This window comes from Hipposideros armiger, unplaced genomic scaffold (genome assembly GCF_001890085.2).
Source record: "Hipposideros armiger isolate ML-2016 unplaced genomic scaffold, ASM189008v1 scaffold_162, whole genome shotgun sequence".
NCBI classification, from domain to species: Eukaryota; Metazoa; Chordata; class Mammalia; order Chiroptera; family Hipposideridae; genus Hipposideros; species Hipposideros armiger.
In genome coordinates this window covers 2,038,903-2,060,602 of record NW_017731512.1, presented here as the reverse complement: position 1 = coordinate 2,060,602, position 21,700 = coordinate 2,038,903, and positions in this window count along the sequence as shown.

Genomic DNA, 21,700 nt, shown 5'->3' with positions numbered 1-21,700 from the left:
GCGGGTGACTCACCCGCCCGCTCTCCCGGGCCGCCGCGTCCTCCATTTTGAGCTCCCTGCACAGGGCCGGCGAGCGGCCATCTTTCCGCGCACGCAACTGGTGCCGAGCGGAGGCACACGGCGGCGAGGCTGGCCCCGGCGCCGCCCAGCCCACCCCCCGGGCCTCTGGCGGGACATGTGCTCCGGCGGGAGGACCCCGCCAGCACCCTGCGCTCCTCGCGGCCGCCCCCAGATCCCGACGAGCGTGAGACAGCCCATCGTTGTCGAAATCCTCCGCTAAATGATCTCGACGGTAAAAACCATAGATGCCTTTTCTGAAAACCCAGAAGGCCGGACATCCTTGCGGGTGACTGGGGCAGGCGAGAAGGTGCGGCAGGACTCGCACGCGGCGGCCACGGCGCGCAAGCCAGGCCTCAGCCCAAGCACGAGGCGACGGGGCTCCCGTAGAAATCGCAAGGCCTCGAACTCGCCCACCCACTCACGTCCCGAATTTGGGGCCAAGAACATCGCCAAGCGGCTCAGGGGCGCGGCACTAGGGGACAGCACGCCAGGGCCGCAGCCCGCTCCAGGAGGCCTGGCCCGCGGAAGCCACGCCCGGCGCTCACCTGTGTTCTGGCGGCAAACCCGTTGCGAAAAAGAACGTTCAGCCGGACTACAGCGTTTATATATGGCTCTCCCCCACCCTCGGGGAAAAGGGCGGAGCCAGCACACGACACGACTTTCCCAGTTTACCCCGCGCCACCTCCACCGGGCACCCGTTCAATCGCCGTCCCCTCCCCCTACTTTTCGGGGACCGTGGGCGATGTGCGCCCAGCCCACTAAAGAGCCCTCGTCGCCTCGCGCATGCTCCTCTCTACCCCAGTGATGACGAGCGCGAGGGGTAGGGGCGGGGACGGGCGATCCCTGGGTTCTAGGTTAGTGGGAGTTTACCGACGGTCCCTGGGATTCCCAGAGGCAGAGGCCAGTCCTCCTTTTGTATGAATTACTCTCAGCGGCAGCTGGGGGGGTGGGGCAGCGAGGAGCCGTCTGGGCGGGGACCCCCAGAATCTTCCCTCTACCGTTCCTGGTTTATCTGTAAAGATGGTATCCCTTCATCCCTCAAATACGTCTCCCGTCCTCAGTTCTGTCCTCTCGCAGGTCCAGGACAAACCTCTTGAACTGCTTCCTGTGCTTGTCGCTTACCGGCCCGGTGCTGGCTCCTCCTCCGCCCTTGCCCACTGCGGCCCTGGTTAGAGAGGAGCACCAGGCCCGGGACCCGGGGCAGCGGACCGTGGGATTCAACTCGGTGTCCATGAGCCCAAATATGCCCTGGGCTGGCCTCTTGGCTTGTTCCTGTTAAAGCCAGCTACTTTTATCGAAGTCTGTTGCACACATTCACCCCATGGTACCCCAGTCGCCCCGTTTTTAAGTTTAGAGTAGACTTAAATCCTTTTTAAAGTTTACTTCTAACTTTAGTTTTATTACTCTAAAGCGACTATGAGTGTGTCACCCTCGTGGTGCATTTTTTCCAGTGTACACTCATCTGATTGCAAGCATGAGAAACCTAAAAAGAATGTTTCAAATTCAGTCTTTCCACATGATCTCATGTAGAGACTGAGCTCTACAGCATCAGCAAGGTTATCCACCCAGTGGGAAATCACTGCTGCTCAAAAATGGCCTGTCGCATTTAATTAAATTGCTTTATTTTCTGTCATCCTATTGGTTGTAACTGAATTTCAGCGTAAATCTAGGGTGAAACTGGATAAGGCCTTTTTGGATGGCAATCAGGGCAAACTCAGAAATACTCCTGATGAAAGAAGAACCTCTTTAAAAAAAAAAATCACTAAATCATTATCTCTTCACCCATGTGTAGAACATCCCTGCAACTTCTCCAGCTGATTTCTTTAACAAATATTCGAGAACCTACTATATGTCCAGTGCTAAGCAAAGCTCTGTGGAATGTGCAAAAGAAATACTTCTTCTTGGAGAGGAACTACAATACAATCAAATTGAACAGGAAAACATATAAAATAATTGGCAAGCAGTCAAAGGCAGACGTGTATTTCGTTGAAGACTATAGTTATTCTAGTCTTAGCTTTCAGTTACTGCTCACAATCCAAATGCCTTTTTTTTTTTAATGAAAGATCTGGAATAGCCTTCCTATGTCTTCTTGTTTTACCACTTTTTGTAGACATAAAATTCTAAAAAGTTTTTATGTTTCTTCATTAAGAGACTTCTAGTTTTAACTTTGAGATAGTTTTCATGAAAGAAAATAGGCCATGTAAAAGTTTCCCTAGAATACACATAATTCATCTTTTTCTAGCAACAAAAGCCTTTTCTATAATGTTTGTATGTCTAGCTTCTCTCCTTTTGCAAATTCTTTTTCTTGTTGCATTTTCCTAGTACCCTTGCCCAATCATGTACATGTGGAATACAATTATCTTGATATGCCAGTCCATGTTTGTAATAAGATAAAGATGTAAGAAGTACCAATAAAAATCACTATCTATAGAACAACGTGAATGCCTCACCTGTTGCTTATTTCCTTGGAAATATTAAATAATGAGTATTCCTTTGGAACTAGATTCCCACAATCAGCCATACTTGTGTAGCACAGTAATATTAACTGCACACTGTTATTTCAGATTAAGATTAGGGTGCCACACTAGATTTATTATTTTCCATGTACTCTTTAGCAGAGTATGCCTTAAATAGTTTAGGTTTGCACATTTTTGGAGGTAATACTAAGGCATATTAAGTATTTTAACAGGAATGGCAAATTTTTGAAAATATGAAGAAATGGCTATTTAGTGAGAAGAGGGACAGAAGCAAAGACTAAAGAAAGAAGACCAAAAGTTGAGTATTTGAAAGTTTTATGTGGACTCCAGAATTATAGTTCACACCTAATCTAAGAAAGAAAGGTCAAAATGAAAAGTAGATGTTGGTAAGAGGGGAAAGTATCACATTTCAGTTTAGTAAAATAAGTTATCTGTGAAATATGCACGATTAATTAAAGCGTTACATTGCAAACGTAAGAACAATTTTATACAATAAAATTGTAATATGCTTTCAATTGAATTGTTTGAAAATATGGACCTACTGTAATTTAAACAGTAATTTTTATACTTATATGTGTGTATTCAGCACCATGTTGGACACTGAAATTCTTTGAGATAGCTACAAACATTCCCACAGGAGCGTATAAAAACTATAGCTCCTGATTCAAATTTCATCTTTTCATTTTTCTAGTACATCAACCTGACTGCTTTGGAAGGTGAAAAAAAAAATCCAACATTCCAAATATAATTAAGGTAACAAAATGGTCCGAAAGTGTTCCAGGATCAAATAATGTCAGCCAAAGTTTCATTATTATGTGCAGGGAGAAAGAGAGGAAAATTGAAGTATGACTCCAAAACTATCCCAGATCATATGCAAGTTTTCCTCAAGGCCCTGTGATTGCAGGTAAGACTACACTTTATAACTACACAAATGCCTTAGAGAATCCCTTATTAAAATAGCACCTAAAGAACAACAAAGTTATACATAAGTCCTTGATTTATATCTAAGTAACTTACTGGGCACCACCGACTGGGTGCTCTTATTAATGCTGAGATGTGTGCGCGGGCGCGCGGGGGGAGCGGGGGTAGGTGTCTAGCCATATGGTGTGTTAGGGCTAGACACTGGCCACACACTTTATCTCGGGGCAGAGCTCACATTTCTGCTCTCGATCGGGACCGGAATGGGCCGGGATCGCGGGTCCCAGGGAAGCCCCGCGCGGCTCCGGGCGCACCCGGGTTCCGAGAAAGGCGGCTGGGGCGGTGCCGGCAGGGCGAGGCCGTCCCGGGGTGGCGAGGCGGGCGCGGGGCCGTCCTTCCCCCGCGCCTACTCTCGGGGCCGCGCGGCCGGCGCTTCCAATGCGCTCCGACACCTGTGGGGTAGCCAGAGGCAGCTGCAGAGAGCCGACGACTCAGGCCCGCGGGCTCGGGTCTTGTCGGACTGAGGTCGCCCCGGCCCGCCCCCAGACACGCCCCCACCTTGAGGTCACTTTCTTTGGTGCTAGTACAGCGGAAGGAAGCTCTCGGGAGGAGGCAGAAAACCCCACGTGGCTCAGGGTGCGGGACGATTTTCGTCACCGTGGCGTGGCCTCGAAAAGACTGAAGCAAATATCTTTACTCTTAAAAAAAAAAAATAGCCCTTTTCCCTAGTCCCTGTGTTTTGAACATAATCCTATAGCGTTTCCTGCTCCCCACGACTTTACAGCAGATACAGGATGCCTTTTACTAACTTACATGTTAAAATGTTAACAGTAGCATTGTTGAGACTTGTAGATGTGCTTTTCCGTCATAATCTAAGGTCGTATTTTGCTTAAGATTTTCTTTAAAGTTGCTCATACCATTTAGAGTAACCAACTTAAAATACAGTGTATTAACATCTGCACGACCCCCCTTTTTTTTAAAAAAAAAACACGTTAGTTAATTTACTTAGTAAAAGGGTAAACAGTAATAGTTCTTTGATATCTACAATTGTCTAATTTAAAGCAGCTTTAAGTAATTATATTTTGCTGTGGCTTGCCACGTTTGCATCTTGCCTGTGCCAACTGAAAATGATTTTTAAAAGGGTACTTTAGAATATGATTAAACCAAGGGATATTTGGCTATTCACTTTAAATATTTCTATGTCTTCATAGGTAACTTAGTGTAAAGAACGCTGTACTAAGAAGAGTTGGTGTCTATCCCCAGCAATTTTATTAGTTAGCTGTGTGATCTTGAATAAATCACCCTTGAGCTTGTTATCCTACTGTAAAATATCTAATAGTACCTATTTCACAGAACTGACCATAGGATTAAATGAGAAAATGTACCTGAAGATGCTGACCATTTTTACAAATGTTAGTGCTCATTATAATTAGAAAATAATCATTAGCTCTTTCAAAAACAAAGAAAAACCTGTTATCGTTCAAAATATAGAGAAACTTACTCTATCAATTGTCAATATTTATTCTAATAATGAGTACTATTTGGTCCATTTCATTTAAGTATAGAACTATAGATTCACTGATACATGTGACACTGTGTGTGTGTACTTTCAAATTAGGGCGTTCAGTATATGTCGGTAATTGTATAGGACTTCAGAGGTCAGCCTTTATTCATCCATCCATCAGCATTCATTAAGCAGGCACTTAGCTAGACACTGAGGAGACAAAAAAATAATCACTGTTGGATGGTGTGTGTGGCAGAACCCTGGAGAGGTAGGGAGAGGGAACATTGACAGTAAACAGATGACTCCAGGAGACCATGAATGTTGGAACCAGGTAAGCCTAGGGTGCTTATGAGCGCTCAGGAGGGACTCAGACTAGGGGAGGCGATGAGGATAGCAGCAGGGAAAGCTTCTTAGTATAGAAAGGGTCTCACCTTGTTTGGGTAGAAACTGGGAGTCAGCCAGTGGAAGGAAACCTGGGAGGGTGGGTATTTTTTGGTAATTGTCCTAGAAAAGAACGTGGGAGACGAGTTTGCTCCTCCAAGGGTAGGAATAGAGAGCAACATATATCTATGTGGGGGTGTTCGCTGAGACCCCCGAGGGACCTGTGAAGAACATTGGGGCTTCAGAGACAGACGGACCTGGATCTAGCTCTTGCATCCATCACTTACTGAATGTGTGTCTCTGGGCAAGTTATTTGGCCTTTTTAAGAAGCTTTAGCTCCCTCATCTATAAAAAGAGGATAGTAATACCTACCCCATAAGACTACTGTGAAAATAAAAGTATCTCAAGTGCTGAGCATGGGTTTTTTGCACCAAGTTAGAACAATAATTGGCGTGTTTTTTTGTTTTTTCCTTTTTGTTTGATTTTACCCATTGTGTATATAGTATAGTGCTTTCAAAGTGAGGCAGCTTTGCAATCAGAATGCCTTCACTCAAATCCCTGTTGGCTCTACCACAGCTAAGGATGGGATGTTTGGCAAGTGATTTCACTTCTCCAGGTCTCAGATTTCATATCTATAAAGTACAGATAATAATAAGTAATGTCTTCCCCAGAGGGCCGTGGTGAGGATTAAATAAGACAATCAATGTAACATACTTAACACAGCGCCTGGCACCTGGTAATCGTTCAATAAATCTTAATTGCTTATTATTATTTTTATTATTATTATTATTTTATTTGAGAGTCCTCATGAACTGGAATCTTGTCATAGAATGAAGCTTCTTTACTAAGAAAACACCACAATGACCTTACTTTGAGCTCTGTGTTTAACATCCCTGCATTTTAGGTTTGCTTATTAATTTTCCTATCAGTTCCATTTTTAGAATCTTAAACATGCCATGTTTAAATATCGTGAAATTAGAAATGTTTAAAAGCCAGCTTTTTTAAGATAGGATTTTTAAAAATCAAAGGCAGCATAAATATACGTAGTCACCCCTCATTCTAGAGTCCTGTCACATCCTTGTACTTTCTAAGATTAAATGTCCTATAGCCTTTAAAAGAAACAATGTTTTGGTTTGGTGTCTTTTGAATTGTTGCTATGTCATCTCTGTTTTTCTAGTACCATCTGCTTCTGGTATATCTACTGGCAAGATGTTCTTGCTGCAAAAAGAACTTTGCAGAATTATTTTTTAAAAAAACACCAAACAATTTTATATGTCATGATTGTTATGGAAACAGCATGTCATACCATCATCAATGAAAAGGAAAACCCAGGTCTAAATAAGTGGGGAACCACTATGGTAAGCTATTAGATCACCTTCTTAGTTTTAGAACACACTAACTCAAAAGATGAATCTGAAAGCCATCATGTGCATAAAAACTGTTGATAATCTCTGTGAATTTGTATATCTGCAACCTGTGGGTCCACTGTAGAATAACTACTACTGTCCCTTTTTATATAGTAGATATATTATTTAGCATATATATTATATATTATATATATATATATGTTATTTCCATACTTGGTTTCGTTAAATTCAGTTAATCTGCACCAGCCTTTGCCATCAATGTCTACAATATTAAACTCTCCAAGCTGGAAGAGAGTTTAGTCTTCACCTAGTGAATCTCACTAATTTTACAGATAATGAAAAGTGTCAGAATGACTGAGTAATTTGCCAAGTGCTCACGTGGCTAAAAATAAAGGCTGCCCATCCTATGGCCTCTATTTTTTGCCTTTGGTGGGTAAAGTAATAGGGATTAAAAGTGCACATTCTAGAGCCAGACTAGATAGGTTCAAAGTCTATCTCTTATATTTACTAGCTACGTGATCTTAGACATCTGTAAAATGCGGATATATTACTTATTTATAGAGTTGTTAGGATTAAATAAGTTAATATGTATTTTTAATGTTTCATTCTTTAAGAATTGTTATTATTTTGTCTGTATTGTTCATTATTCTACCCTCAGCATCTAAAACATACCTGCAAAATAAATATTTGTTAAATGAATAAGTGAATGGATGAAGGATGAGCCATTACTGACTAACTGACTCAAGAAGTGCTTTTCTATATTTTTGTGGAAGGGTGGTCCTTACTGTCAGACGTGAACAGATTAGTTTCAGTTGCAGAAGGTAAGTGAAAGCTGTAGGTAGAACTACTTAATTTTTTTGGTCTACATTAATCAGTGTGTTATGGAGAAATAGTGGCTGAACATTTTCCAAGTTTGGTGAAGGACAGAGTCAATCCACTCAGTGAAGCCCAAGTAAGATAATAAGACCTTTCTTAGGTACATCGTAGTTAAACAGCTGAAAACCAAAGACAGAAAAAAATTGAAAATGCTCAGAGAAAAATAGGGTAGCACATATAGGGGAGCAGCAGTTGAAATGACTGTGGACATCTCATGAGAAACATAATGGCAAAAAGATAGATGAGCAACATCTTAAACTGGTGAAAGAAAAAAATAATTAAACCTGACAACCCAGAATTCTTTATCTAGTGAAATATCTTTCATGAATGAAGGTGATAAAATCACAAGTAGATGTCACTACACACTCACTAAAATGGCTAAAATTAAAAAGACTGACAGTACCAACTTTGGCAAGCAATTGGGATTCGCACAGCTGGTGAGAATGTAAAATGGTACAATCTCTTAGGAAAAATAGGAAAACAGTTAAGCAATTTCTAAAAAAGTTAAATATACATCTACCATATGACCACTTCTAAGAATTTACTGAAAAGAAATTAAATTGTATGCCCACACAAAGACGGGGGCAAATGTTCATAGCAGCTTTATTTGTAATCACCAAAACCAGAAAACAACCCAAATGTTCATCAACAGGTGACTGGATAAACAGATGATGGCATATCCATACAATAAAAAATTACTCACCAATAAAGAGGAATGAACTGTTGATACATGCAACAACATGAATGACGTTCAAAGTGTGCTGATTGAGAAAGCCATAGAAATGAAAACATTATAATTTTTCATTGATATAAAATTCTATAAAATGCAAATTAATCTTAGTGACAGCACATTGATGGCTGCTAGGAGCCAGAGAGAGAGGCCTGGGGAGGAAAGAGAAGAGAGGATTGATTACAAGAGGTGTGAAGAAACTTTTGTGGGTGATGAATATGTTCATCATCTTGATTGTGGTGATGGTTTCATGGGTGTATACGTACGTGAAAACATCAAATTATATACTTTAAATATATGCGGTTTATCATATAATAATCATACCCCAATAAAAATAGGAAAAATAGAGGTAAACAAAGTGAATGAAAGCAAAATAAATACATTTTTGGATAAAAGAAAACGAAGAGAATTTGTTGCCCCCAGACTTGCACTGTAAGAAATGCTACCAATGTTCTACAAGCTAAAGAGAAGTAATACCAAATTATTTCTGGCCCCCAATGACTTCTTTCTTTATTGAAAGATAAAGGAAATAATGAAAGGAAGACATTTTGATGACATTCAGGACATCAAGGGTAATACGATGACAGCTCTGATGGCCATTCCAGAAAAAGAGTTCCAAAATTGCTTTGAANTGACATTCAGGACATCAAGGGTAATACGATGACAGCTCTGATGGCCATTCCAGAAAAAGAGTTCCAAAATTGCTTTGAAGGGTGGACTAGGCACTGGTGTCAGTGCATACCTTCCCAAGGGGAGTACTTTGAAGGTGACTGTAGTGATATTCAGCAATGAGGTATGTAGCACTTTTTCTAGGATGAGTTTACGAACTTAATTGTCCGACCTCATACATTTTTTTGGCACCCTCCGTATATGTTGTCTATGAGAGACACATTTTAAATATAAAAACACTGATGTGTTATGTTAGATAGATTTCACTTATTTTACCACATTGGAAATGACTTTTAAATTTTGCCTGTCTGAATCACTATATCTATAAGACAGAAAATAATTATACTCTGTCCAAGATTGTAGCAGTAAAAATATTTAAATGATTATAATGAATTTTGCAAATACTGTTTGTGGAATTATTATTTCCTTATAATAATTACTTAATATATATTATTTTACTCCAGTCATTCCATTGTTTCTTTATGAACAGGCTCATCAATGTTTAATGTAACCATTATCCTATTTAATAATATCCTATTTTATAACATATTTTTACTATATAGCATAATTGAAATCAGGGTTTTGGAGTCAAATATCCCTGAATTACTCTTGGCTCTGACATTTAATATGTGTCCTTAGGCAAGTTTCTCTTTCTTTCTTTCTTTCTTTTTTTTAAAGATTTTATTGGGGAATTGGGGGAGGGGAACAGCATTGGGGAATGGGAGAATGGGAACAGATAAGTTGCTGTCCTTTTTGTTCTTCAGTCTAGTTGTGGAGGACATCGCTTCACTGGCCCATGTTGGTGCCATCATTGCGCTCTTCCCATCTGAGGCAGTCGCTCTCTGGCCATTGGATGTTCACAGCGGCTCACGGCAGCCCAGCTCCAGGTCGAGTGGTTGTTCACCATCTTAGCTGTAGAGGGCGCAGCGTCACTGGCCCTCAGTGGGATCCAAACCGGAGCCCTGCTGCTCAGAGCTGGCGTCCCAAACAAACTCCTAACTAATGCGCCATTCGGCCGCCCCAAGTTTCTTTATTAAATTTATTTCTTGAACTTCAGTACCTTCATCCATAACAGGATTATAATACGTAGTGTATTAAATAAAAGAGTGTAATATGAAATGCTTAGCACAGAGCCTGGCACGTAGTAAAAGCTCAATAAATGGTAGTTATCATCATCATCATCATCATCATTAACAGTGATAAGAGTGAATTCACATATCTTCTTTAAAACATTATATAACAACTGATGAGAGAAGGCTTTTTAAAGTTTTATATTCCTGTTGGTACTTTCAACAAATTTGTAATTAACTGTACATTAATGAAATAAAATACAGTGAAAAAAGTGCACAATAAACCAAAGGAAGCAAAAAATATTTCACTATATAACAATCTTCTAAATAAGTTTCTACAAAATGAAGTTGCTATCTATTAATCTTCCTACGTTTGAAAACGTTCTATTCTGACACCAAACTTTAACAATCAAACGAAGCAAATGAGAGCAAGATAGTGGAAGAATCTATTATTAGATTCCCAACCTGAAGCAAAAATTGTGTACAGAAAGCCTCTTTAGACATGGGCAGGTCCATTATGTGACAGGAATGTAGGAGAACATAAAAAAGAATTGCAGCTATAGGAAGGAAACTGGGAGACTTCAGTGTCAGAATGCTTAGGTGGAAAGCAGGATTCTGTGAAAACTGGGGAAAATGCATTTTCTCTTGATTAACTGTCATAAAATGAAGCAACCGGTACAGGAACATTTTGCTCACATAACTTTTTTATAGCACAAATGGCCCTACGAGTTGCTAAGATAAGCAAGGACAGAACTCGAGCATGGCTGGCTCCTCCTGCTCCCTCAGGTCTCATTCCATCTGCTGCATTCTCAGAGGGATCCTTCAAAAACCTCCCCCGTTATTTTTCCATTATAGCCCCTTCTTTGTTTCCCCTTAGCACCTATCACAACATGTAATTATTTTACTCACTTGGCTCCTGTTTCAGCTTTGTCTCTTCTACTTGAATGTAAACTCCATGACAGCAGAGAACTTGTCTGATGTTCTTTCTTTTTTCTTTTTTTACCAAGGTATCTGGTGCCTGGCGCATAGTTGGCAGTCAATAAACACTTGTTGAATGAATGCGTGAATGAGTGGAGAGGGAATCTGGGAATGCATTCTGCTTCTCCTCAAGTAAATTTCTTTTTTGGATACACATACACTGTCTTCAGTTTGAGAATCAACCATAAAAACCTTCCTTTGGTATTAAAAAAAATCATTCCAAAATTCATGTGTTTCCCAGGGAGCCCTCCTGATGTGCCCTGATCTTTCTCTTTTTCTACTTTGGACTTGCACTATGTTTTCTTTCTTCTTTTTTTTTTTTAGGTTTGACTAGGAGTGAGGGGTACACCTCACTTTTTTTTTAGGTTTTACTAGGAGTGAGAGGTACACCTGGCTGTGATGGGGGCAGGGAACATCTCTAGACATTGTTGCCTGGATATCTGCTTAGCAAATAGAGAGTGACATTTACATGTAGCCTGAAAAGAAGAGTTGATCACACTCATAACTGAGATTGGCTTAGAGGGAACTCATTGAGAACAAAGACATGTCCCATTTCTTCATCCATCTACCCATCCACCCATCAATCATCTTTTCATAGTAATTATAGCATTTACTGAGGTCAGACCTATACCAGGACTGTTCCAAATGGTTTATGCATATTAATTAATTTAATCCTTACAATTACCCTAAGAATTGGTACTGTTATTATTCCCAGTTTATAAATGAGAAAACTGATAACCACTTTTTTTTTTTTTTAAAGATTTTTATTGGGGAATTGGGGGGATGGGAACAGTGCTGGGGAACTGGGGAAAGGGGAACAGACAAGCCGCTGTCGTTTTGTTCTTCAATCTAGCTGTGGAGGACGTTGCCCCACTGGCCCAAGTTGGCACCATCACCGCGCTCCTCCCTGGCGAGGCAGATCAGTCGCTGGCTTCTGGACGGCCGCTCACTGCGGCTGCTAGCCGCTCACGCTGGCTGCTGGCCACACACGGCAGCCCACGGCAATCCACTGCCACTGGGACTGCAGCCCACGCCGTCGCCGGCGACCCATAGGCAGCCCAGCTCCAGGTTGGGCTGCCGTCCAGCATCTCAGCTGCGGAGGGCAGTGTCACCGGCCCTCACACGTGGGATCCGAACCGGGGCCCTCTGGCATCCCAAGCGAGTTCCCAACCATCGCGCCACTCGGCCGGCCCGATAACCACTTTTTAAGCTTTATTGCTCAGTGGTCTTTGAGAAGGCACTGACAGTCTTTATAATCAGATAGATAATGGAGTTAAAAAGCAAAACAAAACAAAAAAACAACACCGTTATAATTTTTCAAATCACTTTTGAGCCATGTCATCATAATGGAATAGTATTTAAGCAAAATTACATACACAGTCCTAGAATTATGGAAGTGTTGCCACATAATATTGTTAGAATGGAGTCAGTGCTAAGCAGGAGGAATGAGCAAAGTGCTGTAGAGAGGACGCTGGAGGAGTGGAAAGAACACAGCACTGGGGTTGAGTCAGGTCTCTATTCCTCCTGAGCTCTGTGATCTTGGGCAATGTGCATATGGATCACCTGTGAAGTGAGAGTGACAAAGTCTCTAGAGGTCTTTCCTGAATTCCCCAGGCCAGACTAAGTGCCCTCCTCTGTGCTTCTCCACCACCTTCTGCAATGTCTTGCATGTCATTTGCCACATGGAACGTACTCTTGATATGACCCCCTTTCCCTTAGATTATAAATTCCTTCAGAGCACCAATGTCTGGGGATGTTCCCCATCACCACCAGGGCCTGGGTGAGCCCCTCACTTCTAGTTAAATCTGACTGGTTCCTTGGATCTCAGCTCAGTCACCTTTTCAGGGAAGCCTGTCCTGACCCTCTCCTCACTCACTTTACTGCTCCCTCTCCTCCCAAAGCTACAACGGTTTCCTTTGCATGTAGTTTTCTAGAACTGTTAGGCAGAAGGTAGGCATGTGTGACAAGACAAGTGGGCCATAATGAAACCAGTGCTTTGCACCTCGATGTCCTGAATCATTTTGACTTTGGGGAAGAGCCAGAAGTCACACGGTGCCAGATCTAGTAAATAAGGTGGATGAGGACACACCTTAATGTTTTCCTTTGACAGAAATTGCTGTACCAGAAGCGACGTGTGACACGGAGTATTGTCATGATGGAGGATGATTTATGGCACACTTTAAAACACACTTTCTCTCAACCATAGCTTACACCCGACTGATAGCACCGAACACGTTGAAACTTGTCACACACTGTTACTAAGGTTTGACATGCTACTTCCCATATTGAAGATCCCTGCCTTTCTGTTGGATGGCACTCGGCAGCAGCATTCACCATATTTTGTGATCACAACGGAAAGACTCCGTGTCACATATGGCTTCTGGTATGGAAATTTCTGTCAAATAAAAACATTAAAGTGTGTCCTCATCCATCTTATTCACTGGATTTGGGGAAGAACGACTTCTGGCTCTTCCCCAAAGTCAAAATGACAATAAAATTGAATTGATTCAGGACATTGAGGCAGCCATGGAAGCTCAACTAAAGACACTCATTGAAGAGGCTTCCAGAACTGCTTCAGAAAGTGGCAAAAACGATGGGATAAGTGTGTTCGAAGTGAGGGGGATCAATGGCAATTGATCTTTTACTGTAATAATTTTAAAAAAATTTTAACATTCACTGTAGTTTTTGATCACACCTCATATATACTTCACTGTTGGAGTCCCTGTGCCTGGGAATCCTCACAGAGAATATGGGTCTTGAAAAGAAGTAAAGGATTTCTACTGTCATTCAAAGGTGAGAAAACAGTAATTCAAGACTTTTAAGTTAATAGTTTGTTTAAGGGAAATTGAATAGTCTTGTGTGTTTCTAAAAGTGGTTCCCAACCAGTGGCGATTTTGTTCACTTCTCTCAGGGGGTGATTGACATTGTCTGGAGACATTTTTTTATTGTCATGACTTGGGGATTCCATCAGCATCGAGGTAGAGGCTAGGGATGCTATGAAATATCTTATAGTGCTCAGGACAGCCCTGTACAACAAAGAATTGTGCATAATTCTAGCTTGGTATGTCAATAATGCTGAGGTTGAGAAACCCTGTTCCAGAATAAACAAAGCTGGATACACAGTTTGAGGCTTTATCATGGAAAGCCCAAGTCCATCTTTACAATCTCCAATACTGATTAGGACACACTTGTACTAACAAATACTGTAGAATGGATTTAAGACTTGAAAAACCAGTTAAATGTTAAATTCAGGGTAAATGTTGAAGGACATTTCACCAGATACAGGATAAAAGAGGAAAGACTTTTCTTCTTCAGTCAGGTAGATGAGAGTTCAGTTCTCTCTAGACATATGTAATCTTTAAAGGGCCTTCCTCTAAAAAGAACCACTTCTGGACCCTCACTTAGGAGAGCAGTGGGGCTAGTTGCCAGGAGAGTCAATCACAGGATAGGAGGATTGGAACTTTTAGTCCCACCTGTGACCTCCAGGGAGGGGCAGGGGCTGGAGTTTGAGTCAATTGCCAGTGGTTAATGATTTAATGAATCATACCCATGTAATGGATCCTCCATAGAACAAAACAAAACAAAACAAAAAAGGCCGGGGTTCCAAGAACTTCCAGGTTGGTGAACACTTTTTGGGGAGAGTGGCATGCCTGGAGAAAGCATGGAAGCTCTTCAAACTTTCCCCATACCTTGCCCTGAGCATCTCTTCCATCTGGCTGTTCCTGAGTGATATCCTTTTACAATAAACCAGTGATCCAGTAAGTAAAATGTTTCTCTGAGTTCTGTGAGTTGCTCTAGTAAATTAAACAAACCCCAAGAAGGGAGGGTCTTTGGAACCTTCAATCTGTAGCTGGGTCAGAAGCAGAGGTGATAACCTGGACTTGCCTATTGGTGGTGTCTGAAGTGTTGGGGAGGAGGATGGCAGTCTTGTAGGACTGAGCCCTTACATAACCTGTGGGACCTGACACTATCTCTGGGTAGATAGTATCAGAATTGAATGGAATTGTAGGGCACACTGTGCTGCCTGAGAGTTGCTTGTTGGTATGGGATGTCTACCCCTCAACACTATCAGAATAGACAACCAGAATCCTTACTGGCACTGGCAGAATCCCATCCCTTGAACAGTAGTAGTTATAAAACAAATCCCATTTGGTTGCTGCCTGTCAGTCAGAGACTGCTTGGTCTTAGCTCCCAGAGGCTGTCCGAACTCTTTGCCATGTGGCCCCTTCCATCTTCTCACACCTCAAATCTCACTTCTTCTGCTGTCACCAGCCAGAAAAAAATTCTCTGATTTTAAAAGACTCGTGTGATTAGGTCAAGCCTACTTGGATAATCTCCTATGTTAAAGTCGATTGTAATATGTAACATAACCCAATCATGAGAGTAAAATCCATCATATTCACAGTCCCAGGGATTATGTAGGCATATACCCCAAGGGGACAGGATATCTTGGAAGCCATCTAAGAATTCTGTGGGGGTATTTTCATTTTGTGCTTTATACATACCTGTAATGTTTGAATTTCCTTGGAAGAATATATATTACTTGTTGTAATGTGAAATGTCTGGAAGGATATTTTAACAGTGTCTAGGTTATGTCTAGGTGGAAGGAATACAATTTTTTAATATAAGCATACAGTAATCAACTTTTTAATCATGTAATGATAGGAATATAAGTTATTTCCATTTTGAAATAAAAATTCATGCTGGTTATAACAGTTAATGGTTTATATTGTTGCCAATTTGGCTAGTGATAGTTTTTTTGCAGTGGTAGTAAATATACATCCCGGCCAAGAGGTAAAACTATGAATGGATTTGAGGAGAGCTTAGATAATTTCCTGGGTGATAGACACACAAGTTATCAGGAGCACTGCAGACAGAACATCACAGGAGAGAACATCTGAGGACTTCGGTTTTAGGGCCCACTGACTGGCTGGGGGCGGATCTCAAAGTTTTCCTGCATCCCTTTCCTCTAATCTGTAAAACGAGGGGGTTGGGCCAGATGAACCGTAAAATCCATGTTTTTTTTGCTCTTTTTTTTTTTTTGAGATTGTTACCATGGTTTCTGACAAAATTTTCCTAGTGTTGCTGTTCTAAATAAACACCAGGCTAGAAGGATTATTAGTCTGATGCTGAGAGGTGGGTTTTATGTTCTCTTGAATTATCAGTGTGTTCCCTGAAAGGAAGGGTTGACAGTGGATTAATTTGGAAAAACAAAGCACGAATACAGAATTTGAGAACTTGAATGAGCAACTCAGGCCCGGTGCCCTGTAAGACTGTGGAAGCCTGGAGGGGAAGGGTTCTCTTATATGATCCCTTACAACTCAGGGGACTGAGGAGTAAAAGTATTTTTCAGCCAATTCAAAGAAAAAAATGCTTCTTCCCTGAGTCAACACTGAGTATAACTCACTTTTGTTCAGGAAGAGAGACTGTGTTTGGATCATTTAGTATTTGTCATGTGCAGGTCAGGGGACAAAATCCATAAGTGTAGGGCGTCATACAGCAATAATAAACTGCTACACTATACTAGATTGATTTTTTATTTTCTGTTGTTTTCCAGGAGGTCTTTTTTCCCTGAAAGGAAGGGCTGATACTGATTAATTGGAAAACACAAGTTCAGAATGATAAAGTGCTTCCCACACATTCTTGCCAATCTGTGTACATCCAAATTTGCACACATTCTTACGTCTCTCTCTTCCCCCACGTTTCCCTGACACATCCCTTCTCAACAACAAGGTCTGAAGCCTTCATTAGGACAACATCAGAATTGCCATTCTTGCTAAGGTCAGGAGTCATGTTTTTATAAATAAAACCTCTCGATCCAATTTGAAAAGAGCTGGGGACTGGGAGTTAGCTTTCCAGACTCTCCCCCTATCTCGTTCACAAATTTATTGAGCACCTATGAAGTGCCAGGCCAGGCACTGTTCCAGGTGCCAGGCACATAGCAGGGACCCAAAACTGGTCCCTGTCCTCCTGGAGATGACATTCTAGTGGAGGGAGAACAACAAGAAACAAAGAAGCCTCGATAGAGTTAGGCTGATGGAGATGAAGGTGATGGAGAAGAATAAGGGACTGTGGGCCATGGGGTGAAACTGAGGGGTTCTCAGGTGTAACTTGCATCAGAATCACCTGGGAGTGAGGCACTTGCTAAACTATAAACTGCTGCATAAACATACTTTCCCAGAGTTTCTGATTCACTAGGTCTGGGGAGGGGGGTTGAGAATTTCTATTTCTAACAAGTTCCTAGGTGATGCTAATGCTGTGGTCCAGAAACCACACTTTGAGAACCCCTGGAGTCGATGATAACATAATATATAACTATAGGAAAAAGCTTCTCTGATGATATTACCTACAAACTGACACCTGAGAAGCAAGCTATGTGGGAAGAGCAAGAACATTCCAGACAGAGAACAGAAATTGGGAGCTCCTAAGGTGGGCACGTACTTGGAGTGTCTGAGAAATGGCAAGGGGGTCAGAGTGCTGGAATGGAGGAGGTGGCAGGAGGAAAAGAAGATCATATAGGTTTGGATGGCTAATGTAAGGACTGATTTTTACCCCAAATGAGGCAGAGCCAGGAAAGGATTTTGAGCAGAGGCACAATGTGGCCTGTGGTTAAAAGTATTAGGCGAATGTAAGGTATGGCTGGCTGTAGTAATAATGACGACTTTCACCACATAGTAATATGATTCATACTTATTTCATCTTGTAGGTGGATAAATAGGTGGAAAAGAAAGCGTGAAATTGTTTGACAACTACTATAGACTGAATGGCTGTGTCCCCTTAAAATCCATATGGTGATACCTAATCCCCAGTGTGATGGTTCTTGGAGGTGGGACCTTTGGAACGTGATTAGGTTATGTGGGTGGAGCCCTCATGATTGAGGTTAGTGCCCTTATAAAAGAGACCCCAGAGAGCTCCTTGTCCCTTCTGCCTTGTGAGGATGCAACGTGAAAATGGCCATCTATGAACCACAAATCGGGCTCTCACTGGACACCAAAACTGCTGGCACCTTAATCTTGGACTGATTCCAAAATTGTGATAAATAAATTTCTGTTGTTTGTAAGCCACCCAGTCTATGTTTGTTTTTTTTAAGCTGAGCCATCCTGCCACCTGTTGGCAGCTCAGCAGCTGCTCAGCTCAGGCCGGGCATCGAACCGCTGTTGCTCAGAGCTCGCTCAAGAGTGCGAGCTCTTAACCAACTGAGCCACTCGGCCGGCCCCACCCAGTCTATGTTATTCTGTTATATTAATAGTAGCCCTAATGAACTAACACAACAACTTAATCGAGTTTCATATTTTGAATACTATATATAGGGTTTGTGGCACTGAATACACTGTTACCTTATACCTTAAAACAGTTTACTTTCCTGTACCCCATTATAAAATCTACAAGGATAGGGGCCATATGTGTGGATAGTGTATATATTGTGCACACATAGTCTTATTTAAAATTGTTTCTGTCTTCTCAGTGCCTCATATCCTATGATGCATAGTAGGTTCCCAATTATTTTTTGAAAGATGAATGAATGAATGAATGAAATATTAGTTTCTACATAGAATTGTTCAACATCAACAATTAAGCCAGAACATTTGTATGAAAAGAGTCTCTTTTACCCATTTTCTCATTTGATCCTCAGAATATTCACATTTGGTAAGACCAATTATTCTCTTTTTCAAGGGGAGACAGATGTCCTGAGAGTTGAGATGATGATCCAATGCCGTGTGGCTCATAATGGCTGAGGTGAGTTTTCAACCAGAGTCTCAACTCTAGAGCCTAGGATCTTTCCACTATAATTACACTTTTCCATCATAAATCCACTTGAGGGATACTCTTTATAAGTTATTAAAATGAAATTGTAATGGAAATGTTCTAAAATTGGGTTATGGCAATTCAGTAAATTTGCTAAGAATCATTGAAACATGCACTTAGAAATGAGTGAACTTTATAATATGTAAATTATTTCTCCATAAAGCTGTTTTAAAAAATGAAATTGTCTCAACTACTCATCTTCTTCCCAAAACAATGTAATTCAGTTGGCAGGGTATTGTTAAAATCTTGAATTCCTTTCCTAAAGCCCATCAGGTCACTAAGCTACCACATGTTTATATTGACTGAGATTCTCTGCTTGGCTAAACTCCAGCCACACTCATCTCAGCCCTCTTCTCGACGAGGCCTCAACCCTAACCTGTAAAAACTTGAACAAAACACTAACATGTTTCTAACAGTTCAAGGCCACATCCCTAGGATGACCTTAGCTTCCCCTTAAAGTACCTGCCTGAGAAAATTCAAAGCTGCCAAAAGAATTTAGTGTTTGTTTTAAAGGTAAGTTCTGAAGTTCTGAAGATAAGGCTCCCAGCTCCCACCCTCTGTGAGAGGTTAGGAGCCTAACTTCCATTAAGGGCCAGTTAACAAACCCAGATAGTTTCACATGGGCCAAAACCCTGTCCCATGTTTTTGTAATTTTTCACTTCCCTGACTCTACTGAGCCCTCACTCACCCCCTTTCCTAATTCTTTGTTTTCTCTTTACAATTCCAGTCACCTCTCCTCTATATAAACTGAAGTTTAATTCCGTTCACACTAGACTCTTCCCTATTGCAATGACATATAACTGATTAAAATATGTCCTTAGCACTTTAATTAGTATCTGGCTTTGTTTATCTTTGACAAAATGTGCACAAAATCCATACATACTATCCATAAATATGTACTTAGTTTAATTTAACCCATTGGGTATCCAGTCATGTTACAGTGAATTTTTAATGACTATGTTGCTAGAAATCACAGTATCAGTTTTCAGGCCCAAAAGCTGAAATACCCGCTTTCTAATACACAATAGTGGAAAGGAAGTTCTTCGAATCCAGTAGGAAGAAGGAGCTATCAATCACATTCCTCCTTACCACTTTCATTTCTTCAAGTTCCTGATTTATTTATTGTGCAGGCTTTTATGTGTCCCGATATTGATTTGTTTTGTAATTTGTGGTTGTGACGTTTGAGTGTGAGAATTGAAGAGCAATTAATTACTACCTCAAGATAGAATAAAAATAACCATCAAGAATGAGCTTGAAGAGGTCAAATATCTTTTCTCCCTTCCACGCTACATGCAAAGCACAGGGTCAGGTACTTTCATTGTAGAAAATAGTCAAGCTTTGGAAATTACCCAGAAGAGCTTTTAGCGGGGGTAGGAGAATGGAGTGTAGGGTTTATTGTGGTAAAAAACATAAAACATTGTATCTTTCATTTCATTCATTCATAAGTGTATAATTTGGTAGTATTAAATATATCCACAAAATTGATTAACCATCACCACTATACCTAAAAATTTTTCATTATTCCCGCAAAAAAACCTCTGTATTCATTAAACAATAATTTCCCCTTCTACCCCCTGCTTCTTTGTAGGATCTGGTAACCTCTAGTCTTTGTAACAGAAAGAGAATTTTTAATAATAGATTGATTTTTAAAATTAGTTTCAGTTGTACAAAACAATGTAATAGTTAGGCATTTAATCCCTCACAGTGATAACCCCCTTCCCCCCATCTACTGCCCCTCTGACAGTATATAGCTATTACAATTCCATTGACTCTATTCCCTATGCTGTACTATATATATATATATATATATATATATATATATATATAAAATTATAGTTGACATACAATATTATTCAGCTTCATAAATGGATTTTTTTTTAAATTAGTTTCAGGTGTACAACACAGTGAAATATTTATGCTTTTTACCCCTCAAAGTGACAACTCCTCTCCCCATAAATTGATTCTTAAAATTTATGTTTTAACAAGTTGTTCAGGAAGGCATTTTTATTTATCTTGTCATTAGGGATAATCTGACTATATTCTGACCTAAATTTTGGCAATATGCATGAGCTACATGCTACATTGTAGCCTGCAGGATAGCAAGTCACTCACATAAACATGTGAACAGCTAAAGTATGATACCAGGTGTGAAACAGTGGAAAATGTGTATGTTGGTTTTTGACCCTGGTTCCTGGCTCCTAAAACCCTTGTAATTTCCTAAGTGATAAGCACATGAGGGACATCTTTTGTTTTAACATCTGGCCTTCAACCCTGGTTCCTGACACAGATCTTAAATCCACTGGAATTTCCTGGGTGATAGGAGTGTCTTATATTCTCATGAGGCTACTCTGGGTGGGCTCCTGGATAGCTTCAGAATGGGGGCTGGTCACCAGAAAGACCCAAGTCATGATTAGAAGCTTGAAACTTTCAGCCTCACTTCCCATTCTCTGGGAAGGGGAAAGGGGATGAAAACTGAGTTGGTGATCAATCATCGATCATCATGATGAAGCCTTCATAAAAATCCAAAAAGTACGGGGTTTGAAGAGATTCTGGGTGACGTGTCTGGAGAGGGCATGGGGGTTCCTCATGCCCTGCCCTTTGCATCTCTTCATCAGGCTGGTCATCTATATCCTTTATCACATCTTTTATAACAAACCAGAAAACATAAGTGAGTGTTTCCCTGAGTTCCGTGAGCCACTCTAACAAATTATCAAACCCAAGGAGGGGTTTATAGGATCCCTTCTGGCTGGTTGGTCAGAAGTGACAATCTCAGGCCAGCTGAGTGGTGCATTGGTTAAGAACTGGCTTGGGACACCAGAGGGCCCCAGTTTGGATCCCACATATGAGGGCCAGTGACAATGCCC